General features: G+C 49.1%; 1 protein-coding gene across 2 annotated transcripts in view; it reads right to left on the bottom strand.

The window, feature by feature from the left end:
• TRIO (trio Rho guanine nucleotide exchange factor) overlaps positions 1–19,717 on the bottom strand; it is a 1,426,902-nt gene that overhangs the window by 797,443 nt on the left and 609,742 nt on the right. The window lies entirely within an intron of this gene.

The following is a 19,717-nucleotide window of genomic DNA, read 5'->3' on the forward strand; positions in this document are numbered from 1 at the left end:
GGAAGAAATTGGGAACGAGTCCTCAATTCCGCCCTATCCATATGAAAAACAGATAAGGCTTTTACATGACAAAGCCGCCAATTCTGATACACGCCTGGCCGAAGCCAAGGCCAACAGCATGACCACTTTCCACGTGAGATAATTTTGCTCCACGGTTTTAAGTGGCTCAAACCAATGCGACTTTAGGAAATCCAACACCACGTTGAGATCCCAAGGTGCCACTGGAGGCACAAAAGGGGGCTGAGTATGCAGCACTCCTTTTAACAAAAGTCTGAACTTCAGGCAGTGAAGCCAGTTCTTTTTGGAAGAAAATCGACGGAGCCGAAATCTGGACCTTAATGGAACCCAATTTGAGGCCCATAGTCCGTTGGGGCCTTCCTGGCCTCACACCAAGCAACATATTTCCACCATATGCGGTGATAATGTTTGCGGTCACATCCTTCGTAGCTTTGATCAGCGTAGGAATGACTTCCTTCGGAATGCCCTTTTCCGTTAGGATCCGGTGTTCAACCGCCATGCCGTCAAACGCAGCCGCGGTAAGTCTTGGAACAGACAGGGCCCCTGCAGTAGCAGGTCCTGTCTGAGCGGCAGAGGCCATGGGTCCTCTGAGATCATTTCTTGAAGTTCTGGGTACCAAGCTCTTCTTGGCCAATCCGGAACAATGAGTATAGTTCTTACTCCTCTCCTTCTTATTATACTCAGTACCTTGGGTATGAGAGGAAGAGGAAGGAACACATAAACCAACTGGTACACCGACGGTGTCACTAGAGCGTCCACAGCTATCGCCTGAGGGTCCCTTGACCTGGCGCAATATCTTTTAAGCTTTTTGTTGAGGCGGGACGCCATCATGTCCACCTGTGGCCGTTCCCAACGGTTCACAATCAGCTGGAAGACTTCTGGATGAAGTCCCCACTCTCCCGGGTGGAGGTCGTGCTTGCTGAGGAAGTCTGCTTCCCAGTTGTCCACTCCCGGAATTAACACTGCTGACAGTGCTATCACGTGATTCTCAGCCCATCGAAGAATCCTTGTGGCTTCTGCCATTGCCACCCTGCTTCTTGTGCCGCCCTGGCGGTTTACATGGGCGACCACTGTGATGTTGTCTGACAGAATCAGAACCGGTTGGTTTTGAAGCAGGGGTTCCGCTTGACTCAGGGCGTTGTAAACGGCCCTTAGTTCCAGAATATTTATGTGTAGGGAAGTTTCCTGACTCGACCATTGTCCTTGGAAGTTTCTTCCCTGGGTGACTGCCCCCCAACCTCGGAGGCTTGCATCCGTGGTCCCAAGGACCCAGTCCTGTATGCCGAATCTGCGGCCTTCGAGCAGAGGAGCACTCTGCAGCCGCCACAGCAGAGACACCCTGGCCCTCGGGGACAGGGTGATTAACCCATGCATCTGGAGATGCGATCCGGACCACTTGTCCAACAGATCCCACTGGAAGATCCTTGCATGGAATCTGCCAAAGGGAATTGCTTCATAAGAAGCTACCATCTTTCCCAGGACTCGCGTGCAGTGATGCACCGACACCTGCTTTGGTTTCAGGAGGTCCCTGACCAGAGATGATAATTCCTGGGCCTTCTCCTCCAGTAGAAATATTCTGTTCTGTGTACAGAATCATGCCCAAGAACAGCAGACGCGTCGCAGGAATCAGCTGCGACCTTGGGATATTCAGAATCCAGCCCTGCTGATGCTGCACTTCCTGAGATAGTGCTACGCTGACTAGCAACTGCTCTTTGGACCTCGCCTTTATAAGGAGATCGTCCAAGTACGGAATAATCATGACTCCCTTCTTTCGGAGGAGCATCATCATTTCGGTCATTACCTTGGTAAATACCCGCGGTGCCGTGGACATACCAAACGGCAACGTCTGGAATTGGTAATGCCATTCCTGTACCACAAACTTGAGGTACTCCTGGTGGGGTGGATAATTGGGGACATGCAGGTAAGCATCCTTGATGTCCCATGACACCATAAAATCCCCCTCTTCCAGGCTTGCAATAACCGCTCTGAGCGATTCCATCCTTGAACTTGAACTTTTTTATATAAATGTTCAAGGACTTTAAATTTAGAATGGGTCTCACCGAACCGTCCGGTTTCGGTACCACAAACATTGTGGCATAGTAACCCCGTGCCTGTTGAAGGAGGGGTACCTTGATTATCACCTGCTGAAGATACAGCTTGTGAATTGCCGCCAGTACTACCTCCCTTTCTCCGAGGGCAGCAGGCAAGGCTGATTTGAGGTAACGGCGAGGGGCAGTCGCCTCGAACTCCAGCTTGTATCCCTGTGATACTACTTGCAGAACCCAGGGATCCACCTGTGAGCGAGCCCACTGGTCGCTGAAGTTCCGGAGACGCGCCCCCACCGCACCTGGCTCCGCCTGTGGAGCCCCAGCGTCATGCGGTGTACTTAGAGGAAGCGGGGGAAGATTTTTGATCCTGGGAACTGGCTGTCTGGTGCAGCTTTTTCCCTCTTCCCTTGTCTCTGTGCAGAAAGGAAGCGCCTTTGACCCGCTTGCTTTTCTGAGGCCGAAAGGACTGTACCTGATAATACGGTGCTTTCTTAGGCTGTGAGGGAACCTGAGGTAAAAAAATTTACTTCCCAGCTATTGCTGTGGATACGAGGTCCGAAAGACCATCCCCAAACAATTCCTCACCCTTATAAGGCAGAATCTCCATGTGCCTTTTAGAATCAGCATCACCTGTCCACTGCCGGGTCCATAATACCCTCCTGGCAGAAATGGACATTGCATTAATTCTGGATACCAGCCGGCAAATATCCCTCTGTGCATCCCTCATATATAAGACGACGTCTATGTTCTATGGTTAGCAAAATAGTATCCCTGACAGGGTATCAGACCACGCTGCAGCAGCACTATGCTGAGGCAATTGCAGGTCTCAGTATAGTACCTGAGTGTGTATATACAGACTTCAGGATAGCCTCCTGCTTTCTATCAGCAGGCTCCTTCAAAGTGGCCGTATCCTGAGACGTCACTGCCACCTTTTTTGACAAACGTGTGAGCGCCTTATCCACCTTAGGGGATATCTCCCAACGTGACCTACCCTCTGGCGGGAAAGGATACGCCATCAGTAACTTTTTAGAAATTACCAGTTTCTTATCGGGGGAAACCCACGCTTCTTCACACACTTCATTCAACTAATCTGATGGGGGAACAAAACACTGGCTGCTTTTTCTCCCCAAACATAAAACCCCTTTTTAGTGGTACTTGGGTTAATGTCAGAAATATGTAACACATTTTTCATTGCCGAAATCATGCAACGGATGCCCCTAGTGGATTGCGTATATGTCTCAACCTCGTCGACACTGGAGTCAGACTCAGTGTCGACATCTGTGTCTGCTATCTGAGGTAGTGGGCGTTTTTGAGCCCCTGATGGCCTTTGAGACACCTGGGCAGGCGCGGGCTGAGAAGCCGGCTGTCCCACGGCTGTTACGTCATCCAGCCTTTTATGTAAGGAGTTGACACTGTCGGTTAATACCTTACACATATCCATCCACTCTGGTGTCGGCCCCGCAGGGGGCGACATCACATTTATCGGCACCTGCTCCGCCTCCACGTAACCTTCCTCATCAAACATGTCGACACAGCCGTACCGACACACCACACACACACAGTGGATGCTCTGACTGAGGATAGGACCCCACAAAGTCCTTTGGGGAGACAGAGAGAGAGTATGCCAGCACACACCACAGCGCTATATAATCAGGGATTTACACTAACAAAAAGTGATTTTTCCCTATAGCTGCTTTATATATACAGTTTTCGCCTAAATTTAGTGCCCCCCCTCTCTTTTTAACCCTTAGAGCCTGAAAACTACAGGGGAGAGCCTGGGGAGCCGTCTTCCAGCTGCACTGTGAAGAGAAAATGGCGCCAGTGTGATGAGGGAGATAGCCCCGCCCCTTTTTCGGCTGACTTTCCCCGCTTTTTTATGGATATTTTGGCAGGGGATTTTACACATATATAGTCTTGCTGACTATATTATGTGTTTTTTAGCCAATTTAAGGTACTCTAATTCCAGCCCTGGGCACCTTCCCCCCCCAGCGCCCTGCACCCATCAGTGACCGGAGTGTGTGGTGTGCATGGGGAGCAATTGCGCACTGCTGCAGTGCTGTGCGCTACCTTAATGAAGACCGGAGTCTTCAGCCGCCGATTTCAAGGACGTTCTTCTTGCTTCTGGCTCTGCGAGGGGGACGGCGGCGCGGCTCCGGGACCGGACGACCGAGGCTGGGCCTGTGTTCGATCCCTCTGGAGCTAATGGTGTCCAGTAGCCTAGAAGCCCAAGCTAGCTGCAAGCAGGTAGGTTCGCTTCTCTCCCCTAAGTCCCTCGTAGAAGTGAGTCTGTTGCCAGCAGATCTCACTGAAAATAAAAAACCTAAATATACTTTCTTTACTAGAAGCTCAGGAGAGCCCCTAGTGTGCAACCAGCTCGAGCCGGGCACAGATTCTAACTGAGGTCTGGAGGAGGGTCATAGAGGGAGGAGCCAGTGCACACCATAGTACCTAATCTTTCTTTTAGAGTGCCCAGTCTCCTGCGGAGCCCGCTATTCCCCATGGTCCTTACGGAGTTCCCAGCATCCACTAGGACGTCAGAGAAATAGCCTTTCCAATCAATCAAAACACAAAAGATTATGTAAAATACTATTAAAGCTTTGTCGTTCCAACACAGAGTTAGTGGGTATAAGGATTTTCTCTGCGTGTTTTTGGGGGGAATTTCCATTGCTTTTTAGCTGGAGACCACAAGATCTGCGTCTTTCATCCACACTCATTACTCGCTCCCACTCACGATTGCAGGACTTTCATTGGGCTGCACCCACTCTGTGGAATGCCCTACCACATACAATAAGACTCTCCTCTAGTCTCCAAACCTTCAAGCGTTCCCTGAAAACACACCTCTTCAGGCAAGGATATCAAATTCCAGAATCGCCCACATAACTTTCATAAACCTTCCTATCAAATTGCATCTACTCTGCAGAGTCCACACATATATGCTCACTTGTCTGCTCATCCTTCCTCTCGACCCGGGTTCATCATTGCTGTATGATCATATCATACAGCCCGCCAAGAACCTTTGCAATCTGGTGGACAACTATGCAATAGATAGCACCTATCCTTGTGTATCCATGCCTATTTCCCTATAGATTGTAAGCTTGCGAGCAGGGCTTTCCTACCTCTATGACTGTTTGTAATTACCCAGTTTTGTTATATCATTGTTTTGTTATATCATTGTTATTTCCAATTGTAAAGCTTAACGGAATTGGCTGCGCTATATAAGAAACTGTTAATAATAAGAATTTACTTACCGATAATTCTATTTCTCGTAGTCCGTAGTGGATGCTGGGAACTCCGTAAGGACCATGGGGAATAGCGGCTCCACAGGAGACTGGGCACATCTAAAGAAAGCTTTAGGACTATCTGGTGTGCACTGGCTCCTCCCCCTATGACCCTCCTCCAAGCCTCAGTTAGGATACTGTGCCCGGACGAGCGTACACAATAAGGAAGGATTTTGAATCCCGGGTAAGACTCATACCAGCCACACCAATCACACCGTATAACTTGTGATCTGAACCCAGTTAACAGTATGATAACAGATGAGCCTCTAGAAAAGATGGCTCACTACAACAATAACCTGATTTAGTTAACAATAACTATGTACAAGTATGGCAGACAATCCGCACTTGGGATGGGCGCCCAGCATCCACTACGGACTACGAGAAATAGAATTATCGGTAAGTAAATTCTTATTTTCTCTGACGTCCTAGTGGATGCTGGGAACTCCGTAAGGACCATGGGGATTATACCAAAGCTCCCAAACGGGCGGGAGAGTGCGGATGACTCTGCAGCACCGAATGAGAGAACTCAAGGACCTCCTCAGCCAGGGTATCAAATTTGTAGAAATTAGCAAACGTGTTTGCCCCTGACCAAGTAGCTGCTCGGCAAAGTTGTAAAGCCGAGACCCCTCGGGCAGCCGCCCAAGATGAGCCCACCTTCCTTGTGGAATGGGCTTTTACAGATTTTGGTTGTGGCAGGCCTGCCACAGAATGTGCAAGCTGAATTGTACTACAAATCCAACGAGCAATAGTCTGCTTAAAAGCAGGAGCACCCAGCTTGTTGGGTGCATACAGGATAAACAGCGAGTCAGATTTTCTGACTCCAGCCGTCCTGGAAACATATTTTCAGGGCCCTGACTACGTCCAGCAACTTGGAGTCCTCCAAGTCACTAGTAGCCGCAGGTACCACAATAGGTTGGTTCACATGAAAAACTGCTACCACCTTAGGAAGGAATTGGGAACGAGTCCTCAATTCCGCCTTATCCATATAAAATATAGATAAGAGCTTTTGACAAAGCCGCCAATTCTGATACACGCCTGGCCGACGCCAAGGCCCACAGCATGAACACTTTCCACGTGAGGTATTATAGCTCCACGGATTTAAGTGGCTCAACTCAATGCGACTTCAGGAAATCCAACACTACGTTGAGATCCCACGGTGCCACTGGAGGCACAAACGGGGGCTGACTATGCAGCACTCCCTTAACAAAAATCTGAACTTCAGGCAGTGAAGCCAGTTCTATTTTGGAAGAAAATCGATAGAGCCGAAATCAGGACCTTAATGGAACCCAATTTTAGACCCATAGTCACCTCTGACTTGTAGGAAGTGCAGAAATTGACCTAGCTGAAATTCCTCCTTTGGGGCCGTACTGGCCTCACAGCACGCAACATATTTCCGCCATATGCGGTGATAATAGTTTGCGTTCACTTCTTTCCCAGCTTTAAATAGCGTAGGGATAACTTCCTCCGGAATGCCTTTTTCCTTCAGGATCCGGCGTTCAACCGCCATGCCGTCAAATGCAGCCGCGGTAAGTCTTGGAACAGACAGGACCCCTGCTGCAGCAGGTCCTGTCTGAGCTGCAGAGGCCATGGGTCCTCTGAGATCATTTCTTGGAGTTCTGGGTACCAAGCTCTTCTTGGCCCCCCGGAACAATGAGTATAGTTCTTATTCCTCTCCTTCTTATTATTCTCATTACCCTGGGTATGAGAGGCAGAGAAGGGAACACATACATCGACTGGTACACCCACGGTGTTACCAGAGCGTCCACAGCTATCGCCTGAGGGTCCCTTGACCTGGCGCAATATCTTTGTAGCTTTTTGTTGAGGCGGGACGCCCTCCTGTCCACCTGTGGCCTTTCCCCACGGTGTACAATCATTTGGAAAACTTCTGGATGAAGTCCCCACTCTCCCGGGTGGAGGTTATATCTGCTGAGAAAGTCTGCTTCTCAGTTGTCCACTCCAGGAATGAACACTGCTGACAGTGCTAACACATGATTTTCCGCCCATCGGCGAATCCTTGTGGCTTCTGTCATCGCCATCCTGCTTCTTGTGCCGCCCTGTCGGTTTACATGAGCGACCGCCGTGATGTTGTCTGACTGGATCAGCACCGGCCGGTGTTGAAGCAGGGGTCTAGCCTGACTTAGGGCATTGTAAATGGCCCATAGTTCCAGAACATTTGTGTGTAGGGAAGTCTCCTGACTTTTCCATAGGCCTTGGAAGTTTCTTCCCTGTGTGACTGCCCCCCAGCCTATGAGCACTCTGCAGTCACCACCACAGCGACACCCTGGCCCTTGGAGACAGGGTTATCCGCCGATGCATCTGAGGATGCGACCCGGACCACTTGTCCAACAGATCCCTTGCATGGGAATTGACGAATGAAAATTCTTCGTAAGAAGCTACCATCTTTTCCAAGGCTCGCGTGCATTGATGCACCGATACCTGTATTTGTATTAGGAGGTCTCCGTCTAGAGACGCCAACGCCTTGGACTTCTCCTCCGGGAGAAAACCATTTTAACCTGTTCTGTGTCCAGAACAATATCCAGGAACAGTAGACGCGTCGTAGGAAACAGCTGCGACTTTGGAATATTCAGAATCCAGCCGTGCTGTTGTAGCACTTCCCGAGATAGTGCTACTCCGACGAACAACTGCTCCCTGGACCTCGCCTTTATAAGGAGATCGTCCAAGTACGGGATAAGTACTTCGGCCATTACCTTGGTAAATACCCTCAGTGCCGGGGACAGACCAACGGCAACGTCTGGAATTAGTAATGACAATCCTGTACCACAATTTTGAGGTACACCTGGTGAAGAGGGTAAATAGGGACATGCAGGTAAGTATCCTTGATGTCCAGTGATACCCTGAAATTTTCCAGGCTTGCAATAATCGCCCTGAGCGATTCCATTTTGAACTTGAACCTTCGTATATAAGTGTTCAAGGATTTCAATTTTAGAATGGGTCTCACCGAACCGTCTGGTTTCGGTACCACAACATTTTGGAATAGTAACCCTGGCCTTGTTGAAGGAGGGGTACCTTGATTTCACCTGCTGGAAGTACAGCTTGTGAATTTCCGCCAGTACTACCTTTCCGAGGGCAGCAGGCAAGGCTGATGTGAAGGCAACGGCGAGGGGGAGTCGTCTCGAACTCCAGCCTGTATCCCTGTGATACTACTTGCAGAACCTAGGGATCCACCTGTGAGCAAGCCCACTGGTCCCTGCAGTTCCCGAGACGCGCCCCCACCGCACCTGTCTCCACCTGTGGAGCCCCAGCGTCATGCGGTGGACTCAGAGGAAGCGAGGGAAGAGATTTGATCCTGGGAACTGGCTGACTGGTGCAGCTTTTTCCTTCTTCCCTTGTCTCTGTGTAGAAAGGAAGCGCCTTTGACCCGCTTGCTTTTCTGAAGCCGAAAGGACTGTACCTTAATAAAAATCTTCCAACAAGTGTGGGAATCCCACAAGCCGATGTTAGTGCTTTGAGCACAGAAAAAACACTGGGTTCGTACACTGAGGTACTCTGGGATATGGAGGGGTGGAGAGTTCTAAATTTAAATATTCAGTGCCTTTGTTCTGCTACGCCGTCCATATCCCAAGAGTACTCCAGTGCCCCCTATGGATTCAAAGAAAAGGATTTACCTGGTAAGTACCAAAATCCTATTTTCTGAAGCCGAAAGGACTGTACCTGAAAATACGGTGCTTTCTTAGGCTTTTGTGAGGAAACCTGAGGTAAAAATTTTTCTTCCCAGCTGTTGCTGTGGATACGAGGTCCCAGAGACCATCCCCAAACAACTCCTCACCCTTATAAGGCAGAATCTCCATGTGCCTTTTAAATGCAGCATCACCTGTCCACTGCCAGGTTTCTAATACCCTCCTGGCAGAATGGACATTGCATTAATTTTGGATGCCAGCCGGCAAATATCCCTCTGTGCATCCTTTATATATATGACAACGTCTTAAATATGCTCAATGTTAGCAAAACATTATCCCTGTCTTAGCTATTATCTGACAGGGTATCAGACCACGCTGCAGCAGCACTATTTATGCTGAGGTAATAGCAGGCTTCAGTGTATAACCTGAGTGTGTAATTACAGACTTCAGGATCACCTCCTGCTTTTTATCAGCAGGTTCCTTCAAGGTGACCGTATCCTAAGACGGCAGTGCCACCTTTTGACAAACGTGTGAGCGCCTTATCCACCCCAAGGGATATCTCCCAACGTGACCTATCCTCTGGCGGGAAAGGGTACGCCATCAGTAACTTTTTAAAAATCACCAGTTTCTTATCGGGGGAAACCACGCTTCTTTACACACTTCATTCATTCATCTGATGGGGGAACAAAACACTGGCTGCTTTTTCTCCCCAAAAATAAAACCCTTTTTATGTGGTACTTGGGTTCATGTCAGAAAATGCGAAACACATTTTTAATTGCCGAAATCATGTAACGGATGTTCCTAGTGGATTGTGTATATGTCTCAACCTCGTCGACACTGGAGTCAGACTCCGTGTCGACATCTGTGTCTGCCATCTGAGGTAACGGGCGTTGTTTGAGCCCCTGATGGCCTTTGAGACGCCTGGGCAGGCGCGGACTGAGCAGCCGGCTATGCCACAGCTGTTACGTCATCCAGCCTTTTATGTAAGGAGTTGACACTGTCGGTTAATATCTTCCACCTATCCATCCACTCTGGTGTCGGCCCCACAGGGGGCGACATCCCATTTATCGGCCTCCGCTCCGCCTCCACGTATCCAACATGTCGACACAGCCGTACCGACACAGCACACACACAGGGAATGCTCTGATAGAGGACAGGACCCCACTAGCCCTTTGGGGAGACAGAGGGAGAGTATGCCAGCACACACCAGAGCGCTATATATATATATATATATATATATATACAGGGATAACCTTATATAAGTGTTTTTTCCCTTTATAGCTGCTGTATTGTTATACTGCGCCTAATTAGTGCCCCCCTCTCTTTTTTAACCCCTGTCTGTAGTGTAGTAACTGCAAGGGAGAGCCAGGGAGCTTCCCTCCAACGGAGCTGTGAGAGAAAATGGCGCCAGTGTGCTGAGGAGATAGGCTCCGCCCCCTTTTTGGCGGCCTTTTCTCCCGTTTTTCTGTGGAATCTGGCAGGGGTTAAAATTCATCCATATAGCCCTGGGGGCTATATGTGATGTATTTTCGCCAGCCAAGGTGTTTATATTGCTGCTCAGGGCGCCCCCCCCTAGCGCCCTGCACCCTCAGTGACCGGAGTGTGAAGTGTGCTGAGGAGCAATGGCGCACAGCTGCAGTGCTGTGCGCTACCTTGGTGAAGACAGGATGTCTTCTGCCGCCGATTTTTCCGGACCTCTTCTCACTTCTGGCTCTGTAAGGGGGCCGGCGGCGCGGCTCTGGGACCGAGCTCCGAGGCTGGGCCTGTGATCGGTCCCTCTGGAGCTAATGGTGTCCAGTAGCCTAAGAAGCCCAATCCACTCTGCACGCAGGTGAGTTCGCTTCTTCTCCCCTTAGTCCCTCGATGCAGTGAGCCTGTTGCCAGCAGGTCTCACTGAAAATAAAAAACCTAAACTAAAACTTTCACTAAGAAGCTCAGGAGAGCCCCTAGTGTGCACCCTTCTCGTTCGGGCACAAAAATCTAACTGAGGCTTGGAGGAGGGTCATAGGCGGAGGAGCCAGTGCACACCAGATAGTCCTAAAGCTTTCTTTAGATGTGCCCAGTCTCCTGCGGAGCCGCTATTCCCCATGGTCCTTACGGAGTTCCCAGCATCCACTAGGACGTCAGAGAAAAATAAATAATAAAAGAAAGAAGGTGACAAAAAGCAAAAGAAAGACGGGCTGGTGCAAAGAAATCTTTGACGAGGCTGCCTCCTGAATGGGAACCCATACCCCTGAGATACCACCTTCTGCACCCAAGCATCTGTTGTCGACTGTTGCCATGTGTGCGCAAAATGAAGGAGTCGGGCCCCCAACCCTGGAATCCTCCAGGCAGAGGCCAGTCTCTTCAGGCTGATGGTTTCTGTTCAGGTTTGGAAGCTGGCTTTCTACTAGCCCATTGCTTCCTACCCCTGGCCGATGTATTGGACTGGGGTTGCTTAGACTCCTCTTTAGCTTTCGCTTTGCTTTGCCATCGAAATGGGCGAAACTTTGAACCCTTAGATTTAGGATTATAACTAGACGGATATCTGACCTCCTTTAATTCAGCCTCTGATTCTAGAATATCAGACAACTGTTTTCCAAACAATATATTACCAATGAAAGGCAATGCTTCAAATTCTTCCTTGGATTCCGCATCTGCTTTCCAGGTACGTAGCCAAACTGCTCTACGAGCGGCTATTTGTCAAGGCTGAAGCTTTAGAAGCAACTGTACCCATATCAATTGCTGCTTCTTCCAAGTTTTGGGCAGATTATCTTAAACGGCTTAAATGATAGTCTTGCTCCCTATTAGAAGGAGAGGCCATTCTCTAGTTCCTCTATCCATTCGCACATTGCCTTTGCTATCCAGGCCGAAGCCATAGCAGGTCTTACCACTGCTCCTACGAGAGAAAATATATTTTTCAAGAAACTATTTACCCTTCTGTCTGTGACATCATTTAGTGAGGTATTTGACAGTGGTTAAGTAGATTTATGCACAAGTCGCAGTACATGTGCATCTACATTTGGAGGAACTTCTCTTTTCGAACAATCCAAAGCTGGAAATGGATAATAAGAATCACATCTATTCGGAATCTTATACTTTTTACTGGGCGTCGCCCAAGATTCTTCCATCATTTCCGTCAGCTCATCTGATGCTGGGAATTTAGTTTTAACTGACTTTGTTTGTTTAAACACAGGTGCTTTAGACTTTGACACTGTTTTGGTTGGATCTTCCAAAGAGAGAACAGCCTTCACAGCATCAATAAGTTCAGCTACATCCTCTGAACTAAAACTCTGCGACTGATCATTATACGGATTATGTGAATATACTGTATCATCATCTGTTGTATCATCTTGTGTAGTCTGCCACATAGACCATCTGTCTTAGTCTTACCTGTCCCTTGGTTACTTGTAGAGGCTACTGGAACCAAGCCGTAGGAAGGGAGCTGCATGTATGGGTTAATAGTGTAACCTAACCCCCTGGGGTGGTGCTACCAGAGTTAACCTGTCGCTATTGAAGACAAAGTCTTTGCGAACATATTCCATGGTGGCTCTACTGGTTGTTAACCAAATCCTGTTTTTTGCTTTGCTGAAAAGCAAAACAGTTCGCACACAACCCCTCATAAGTGACCAACTGGCCTATTACAATTAACCCTGTTTTACAAGATAAACATGTTAGGGATGTAGGAGTGCCTGATAAATTCTCATTGTCACTTTTGCCGCTCACAGACATGGTAATAATCTGTTAATGACTACACAATTTGTGACTGAAAATCACCTATATATGGATATATAGAAGTGAGATCAACCTGACCACAACCGTGCACCTGAATTGAGGGTCAGAACTGGACTGACAACATAGAAAAGTCAGCACACATACTAGCAGTCAGTCACATGTTAAGGCATTAAACATTGTCATATGAGAATACAACCCCCATAACAACTTACAAGTAAGTAGGAAAATTGTACTTCTGTTTTTAACTGGTTCTTTTCAACATAACATGCAGAAACAATAGTAATATACAGGTCTCATATGCAATATGTACTAAAATTAACAATTCATACTAACAAGTAGAGAGAATTTTTAGTACTGTATACCCTTCCTCTGTAGAGCGGGATACTGGGAGACTCACCACACTTCCATATCCAAACAAATATGCTCGCAAGACGCTGAGTGGATTCAGACGCTACTGGTGTACACTGCCGTTCTGATAACTGATGCAAGACACGGACGCTCAGTGAAATGCCACGTGTATGCAGGCGCTGAGGCCTGTGACTCTGTCCGGCCATCTCTAGTGTACACAACTGCTGCGTCTAAGCTGCGACCGAGTACCCTCGTGGTAGCGTCTGAGACGGAAGTGAGGTCATTCAGTTCATGGACGGGAGAAGCGCGGAAATTGGTCATGAACTTGGGGGAGGGGAGGCCAGGAGAGCGTCTGATTCCCCCCGTTGACTTAAACTTTAAGGATCGCTGCCTCAACCTAGTCCTGGCGCCTATGATCCCTAGAGCGTAGCGCTGTCGCACCAGAGTGTGTTCAGCGCATCAACACACTGTTTGTAGTCTCCACCAATACAGTGTAGCTGTGTCCGGACCCCCGTAGTAAGAGGAAATCCATAGACTTACCTTCCCCCCCATGCTCCGGCCACAGCCTGGTTACGTCTGCTGAACCTGCTAGAACATCCGACAAAGACACCCGTCGAGACAGCACTGTACCGCGAAGGTAAGCGTTGTTGCGACCTGGTGGGGAGTTGTTGGAGCGACTCTTTCCCGTATGCGTTTAAGACACTGTTAAGAAAAGTAACTAAAAAAAAATAAGAATTTACTCACCGGTAATTCTATTTCTCGTAGTCCGTAGTGGATGCTGGGAACTCCGTAAGGACCATGGGGAATAGCGGGCTCCGAAGGAGGCTGGGCACTCTAGAAAGATTTATGACTACCTGGTGTGCACTGGCTCCTCCCACCATGACCCCCCTCCAAGCCTCAGTCAGGACACTGTGCCCGGACGAGCTGACATAATAAGGAAGGATTTTGAATCCCGGGTAAGACTCATACCAGCCACACCAATCACACTGTACAACTCGTGATACTATATCCAGTTTGACAGTATGAAAAACAACTGAGCCTCTCAACAGATGGCTCAACAATAACTCTTTAGTTAACAATAACTATTTACAAGTATTGCAGACAATCCGCACTTGGGATGGGCGCCCAGCATCCACTACGGACTACGAGAAATAGAATTACCGGTGAGTAAATTCTTATTTTCTCTGACGTCCTAGTGGATGCTGGGGACTCCGTAAGGACCATGGGGATTATACCAAAGCTCCCAAACGGGCGGGAGAGTGCGGATGACTCTGCAGCACCGAATGAGATAACTCTAGGTCCTCCTCAGCCAGGGTATCAAATTTGTAGAATTTTGCAAACGTGTTTGCCCCTGACCAAGTAGCTGCTCGGCAAAGTTGTAAAGCCGAGACCCCTCGGGCAGCCGCCCAAGATGAGCCCACTTTCCTTGTGGAATGGGCATTTACAGATTTTGGCTGTGGCAGGCCTGCCACAGAATGTGCAAGCTGAATTGTACTACAAATCCAACGAGCAATAGTCTGCTTAGAAGCAGGAGCACCCAGCTTGTTGGGTGCATACAGGATAAACAGCGAGTCTGATTTTCTGACTCCAGCCGTCCTGGAAACATATATTTTCAGGGCCCTGACCACGTCTAGCAACTTGGAGTCCTCCAAATCCTTAGTAGCCGCAGGCACCACAATAGGCTGGTTCAGGTGAAACGCTGACACCACCTTAGGTAGAAACTGGGGACGAGTCCTCAATTCTGCCCTATCCATATGGAAAATCAGATAAGGGCTTTTACATGATAAAGCCGCCAATTCTGACACTCGCCTGGCCGAAGCCAAGGCCAATAACATGACCACTTTCCACGTGAGATATTTTAGATCCACGGTTTTTAGTGGCTCAAACCAATGTGATTTTAAGAAACTCAACACCACGTTGAGATCCCAAGGTGCCACAGGGGGCACAAACGGGGGCTGAATATGCAGCACTCCTTTCACAAATGTCTGAACTTCAGGTACTGAAGCTAGTTCTTTTTGAAAGAAAATCGACAGAGCCGAGATCTGTACTTTAATGGAGCCTAGTTTTAGGCCCATATTCACTCCTGCTTGCAGGAAATGCAGAAATCGACCCAGCTGAAATTCCTCTGTTGGGGCCTTTTTTGCCTCGCACCATGCAACATATTTCCGCCATATGCGGTGATAATGCTTTGCCGTAACATCTTTCCTGGCTTTAATAAGCGTAGGAATGACTTCTTCCGGAATACCCTTTTCCTTCAGGATCCGGCGTTCAACCGCCATGCCGTCAAACGCAGCCGCGGTAAGTCTTGGAACAGACAGGACCCCTGCTGTAGCAGGTCCTGTCTGATCGGTAGAGGCCACGGGTCCTCTGAGAGCATCTCTTGAAGTTCCAGATACCACGCTCGTCTTGGCCAATCCGGAACCACGAGAATTGTGTTTACTCCTCGCTTTCTTATTATTCTCAATACCTTTGGTATGAGAGGCAGAGGAGGGAACACATAAACCGACTGGTACACCCACGGTGTCACTATAGCGTCCACAGCTATCGCCTGAGGGTCCCTTGACCTGGCGCAATATCTTTTTAACTTTTTGTTGAGGCGGGACGCCATCATGTCCACCTGTGGTTTTTCCCAACGGTTTACCAGCATCTGGAAAACTTCTGGATGAAGTCCCCACTCTCCCGGGTGGAGGTCGTGTCTGCTGAGGAAGTCTGCTTCCCAGTTGTCCACTCCCGGAATGAACACTGCTGACAGTGCTAGTACATGATTCTCCGCCCATCGGAGAATTCTTGTGGCTTCTGCCATCGCCATCCTGCTTCTTGTGCCTCCCTGTCGATTTACATGGGCGACTGCCGTGATGTTGTCTGACTGGATCAGCACCGGCTGGTGTAGGAGCAGGGATTTTGCTTGACTTAGGGCATTGTAGATGGCCCTTAGTTCCAGAATATTTATGTGAAGGGAAGTCTCCTGACTCGACCATAGTCCTTGGAAGTTTCTTCCCTGTGTGACTGCCCCCCAGCCTCGAAGGCTGGCATCCGTGGTCAACAGGACCCAGTCCTGTATGCCGAACCTGCGGCCCTCTAGAAGATGGGCACTCTGCAGCCACCACAGTAGAGACACCCTGGTTCTTGGAGACAGGGTTATTAAGCGATGCATCTGAAGATGCGATCCGGACCACTGGTCCAACAGGTCCCACTGAAAGATTCTGGCATGGAACCTGCCGAAGGGAATTGCTTCGTAAGAAGCTACCATCTTTCCCAGGACCCGCGTGCAGCGATGCACTGATACCTGTTTTGGTTTCAGGAGGTCTCTGACTAGAGATGACAACTCCCTGGCTTTCTCCTCCGGGAGAAACACTTTTTTCTGGACTGTATCCAGAATCATACCCAGGAACAGAAGCCGTGTCGTCGGAACCAGCTGTGACTTTGGGATATTCAGAATCCAGCCGTGCTGGTGCAGCACCTCCTGAGATAGTGCTACTCCCACCAACAACTGTTCCTTGGACCTCGCCTTTATTAGGAGATCGTCCAAGTACGGGATAATTAAAACTCCCTTTTTTCGAAGGAGTATCATCATTTCCGCCATAACCTTGGTAAATACCCTCGGTGCCGTGGACAGTCCAAACGGCAGCGTCTGGAATTGGTAATGGCAATCCTGTACCACAAATCTGAGGTACTCCTGGTGAGGATGGTAAATGGGGACATGCAAGTAAGCATCCTTGATGTCCAGGGATACCATGTAATCACCCTCGTCCAGGCTTGCAATAACCGCCCTGAGCGATTCCATCTTGAACTTGAATTTTTTTATGTATGTGTTCAAGGATTTCAAATTTAAAATGGGTCTCACCGAACCGTCAGGTTTCGGTACCACAAATAGTGTGGAATAGTAACCCCGGCCTTGTTGAAGTAGGGGTACCTTGATTATCACCTGCTGGGAATACAGCTTGTGAATTGCCGCTAGCACCGCCTCCCTGTCTGAGGGAGCAATCGGCAAGGCAGATTTTAGGAACCGGTGGGGTGGAGACGCCTCCAATTCCAGTTTGTACCCCTGAGATACTATTTGAAGGATCCAGGGATCCACCTGTGAGCGAGCCCACTAATCGCTGAAATTCTTGAGGCGGCCCCCCACCGTACCTGGCTCCGCCTGTGGAGCCCCACCGTCATGCGGCGGACTTGGAAGAAGAAGCGGGGGAGGACTTTTGCTCCTGGGAACCTGCTGTTTGTTGCAGCCTTTTTCCCCTACCTCTGCCTCTGGACAGAAAAGACCCGCCTTTTCCACGCCTGTTTTTCTGGGTCCGAAAGGACTGAACCTGATAAAACGGCGCCTTCTTAGGCTGTGAGGGGACATGGGGTAAAAATGCTGACTTCCCAGACATTGCTGTGGAAACTAGGTCCGAGAGACCATCCCCAAATAATTCCTCACCCTTATATGGCAAAACTTCCATGTGCCTTTTAAAATCTGCATCTCCCGTCCACTGGCGAGTCCATAAGCCTCTCCTAGCAGAAATGGACAATGCACTTACTTTAGATGCCAGTCGGCAGATTTCCCTCTGTGCATCTCTCATATATAAGACTGAGTCTTTGATATGGTCTATGGTTAGCAGGATCGTGTCTCTGTCTAATGTGTCAATATTTTCTGACAGTTTATCTGACCACGCAGCGGCAGCACTGCACATCCATGCTGACGCAATAGCTGGCCTAAGTATAATGCCTGAGTGTGTATATACAGACTTCAGGATCGCCTCCTGCTTTCTATCAGCAGGTTCCTTGAGGGCGGCCGTATCCGGAGATGGTAGTGCCACCTTTTTAGACAAACGTGTGAGCGCTTTATCCACCCTAGGTGGTGTTTCCCAACGTGACCTATCCTCTGGCGGGAAAGGGAACGCCATTAGTACCTTCTTAGGAATTACTAACTTTTTATCAGGGAAAACCCACGCTTCTTCACACACTTCATTTAATTCATCTGATGGGGGAAAAACTACAGGTAGTTTTTTCTCCCCAAACATAATACCCTTTTTAGTGGTACCTGTATTTATATCAGAAATGTGTAACACCTCTTTCATTGCCTCAATCATGCAGTGAATGGCCTTAGTGGGCATCAGGTTAGACTCATCGTCGTCGACACTGGTGTCAGTATCAGTGTCGACATCTGGGTCTGCGGTCTGAGGTAGCGGGCGTTTTAGAGCCCCTGATGACCTGTGCGACGCCTGGACAGGCACGAGCTGAGAAGTCGGCTGTCCCACATTTGGCATGTCGTCAAATTTCTTATGTAAGGAGTCTATACGTGCACTCATTTCTTTCCATAAGCTCAACCACTCAGGTGTCTGCCACGCAGGGGGTGACATACCTTCTAAAGGCATCTGCTCCGTCTCCACATCATTATCCTCATCAAACATGTCGACACAGCCGTACCGACACACCGCACACACACAGGGAATGCTCCAACAGAGGACAGGACCCACAAAAGCCCTTTGGGGGGACAGAGTGAGAGTATGCCAGCACACACCAGAGCGCTATATAATGCAGGGACTAACTGAGTTATGTCCCCTATAGCTGCTTTTTCTATATAATTGTATACTGCGCCTAAATTTAGTGCCCTTCCTCTCTTTTTTACCCTTTTCTGTAGTGTAGACTGCAGGGGAGAGCCAGGGAGCTTCCTTCCAGCGGATCTGTGAAGGAGAAATGGCGCCAGTGTGCTGAGGGAGATAGCTCCGCCCCTTTTCCGCGGACTATTCTCCCGCTTTTTCCTATATTCTGGCAGGGGTATTTTCCACATATATAGCCTCTGGGGCTATATATTGTGGTATTTTTGCCAGCCAAGGTGTTATTATTGCTTCTCAGGGCGCCCCCCCCCCCAGCGCCCTGCACCCTCAGTGACCGGAGTGTGAAGTGTGTGTGAGGAGCAATGGCGCACAGCTGCAGTGCTGTGCGCTACCTTGGTGATGATTGATGTCTTCTGCCGCCGATTTTCCGGACCTCTTCTTGCTTCTGGCTCTGTAAGGGGGACGGCGGCGCGGCTCCGGGACCGAACACCAAGGCTGGGCCTGCGGTCGATCCCTCTGGAGCTAATGGTGTCCAGTAGCCTAAGAAGCCCAAGCTGGCTGCAAGCAGGCAGGTTCGCTTCTTCTCCCCTTAGTCCCTCGCTGCAGTGAGCCTGTTGCCAGCAGGTCTCACTGAAAATAAAAAAACTAATTTCTATCTTTCTTTCTAAAGGCTCAGGAGAGCCCCTAGCGTGCATCCAACCTCGGCCGGGCACAAAATCTAACTGAGGCTTGGAGGGGGGTCATGGTGGGAGGAGCCAGTGCACACCAGGTAGTCATAAATCTTTTTAGAGTGCCCAGCCTCCTTCGGAGCCCGCTATTCCCCATGGTCCTTACGGAGTTCCCAGCATCCACTAGGACGTCAGAGAAAACATAGTAAGACTATAAAAAAAACATAATAAAAGCTTCAGGCTGCTTTATTAACAGCAGCCCTGTGACCATGGTCCGGCTCCTGCCACACCAAACAAAAAACTGATTTGACTGAGTCAGTGGGCGGGATTATATGGTGAAGCCCCGATGCATCCTGGGAGGCCAGAAAGCTCGTGACCGTGTTGGTGCCATTTCCGCTGTCGCTCTGGCATATGCCAAGTTATCCTGTGGATAACCTGTGGACCCAGCCAGAGAAAGTCCACATA

This window comes from Pseudophryne corroboree, chromosome 5, assembly GCF_028390025.1.
Source record: "Pseudophryne corroboree isolate aPseCor3 chromosome 5, aPseCor3.hap2, whole genome shotgun sequence".
Lineage (NCBI taxonomy): Eukaryota > Metazoa > Chordata > Amphibia > Anura > Myobatrachidae > Pseudophryne > Pseudophryne corroboree.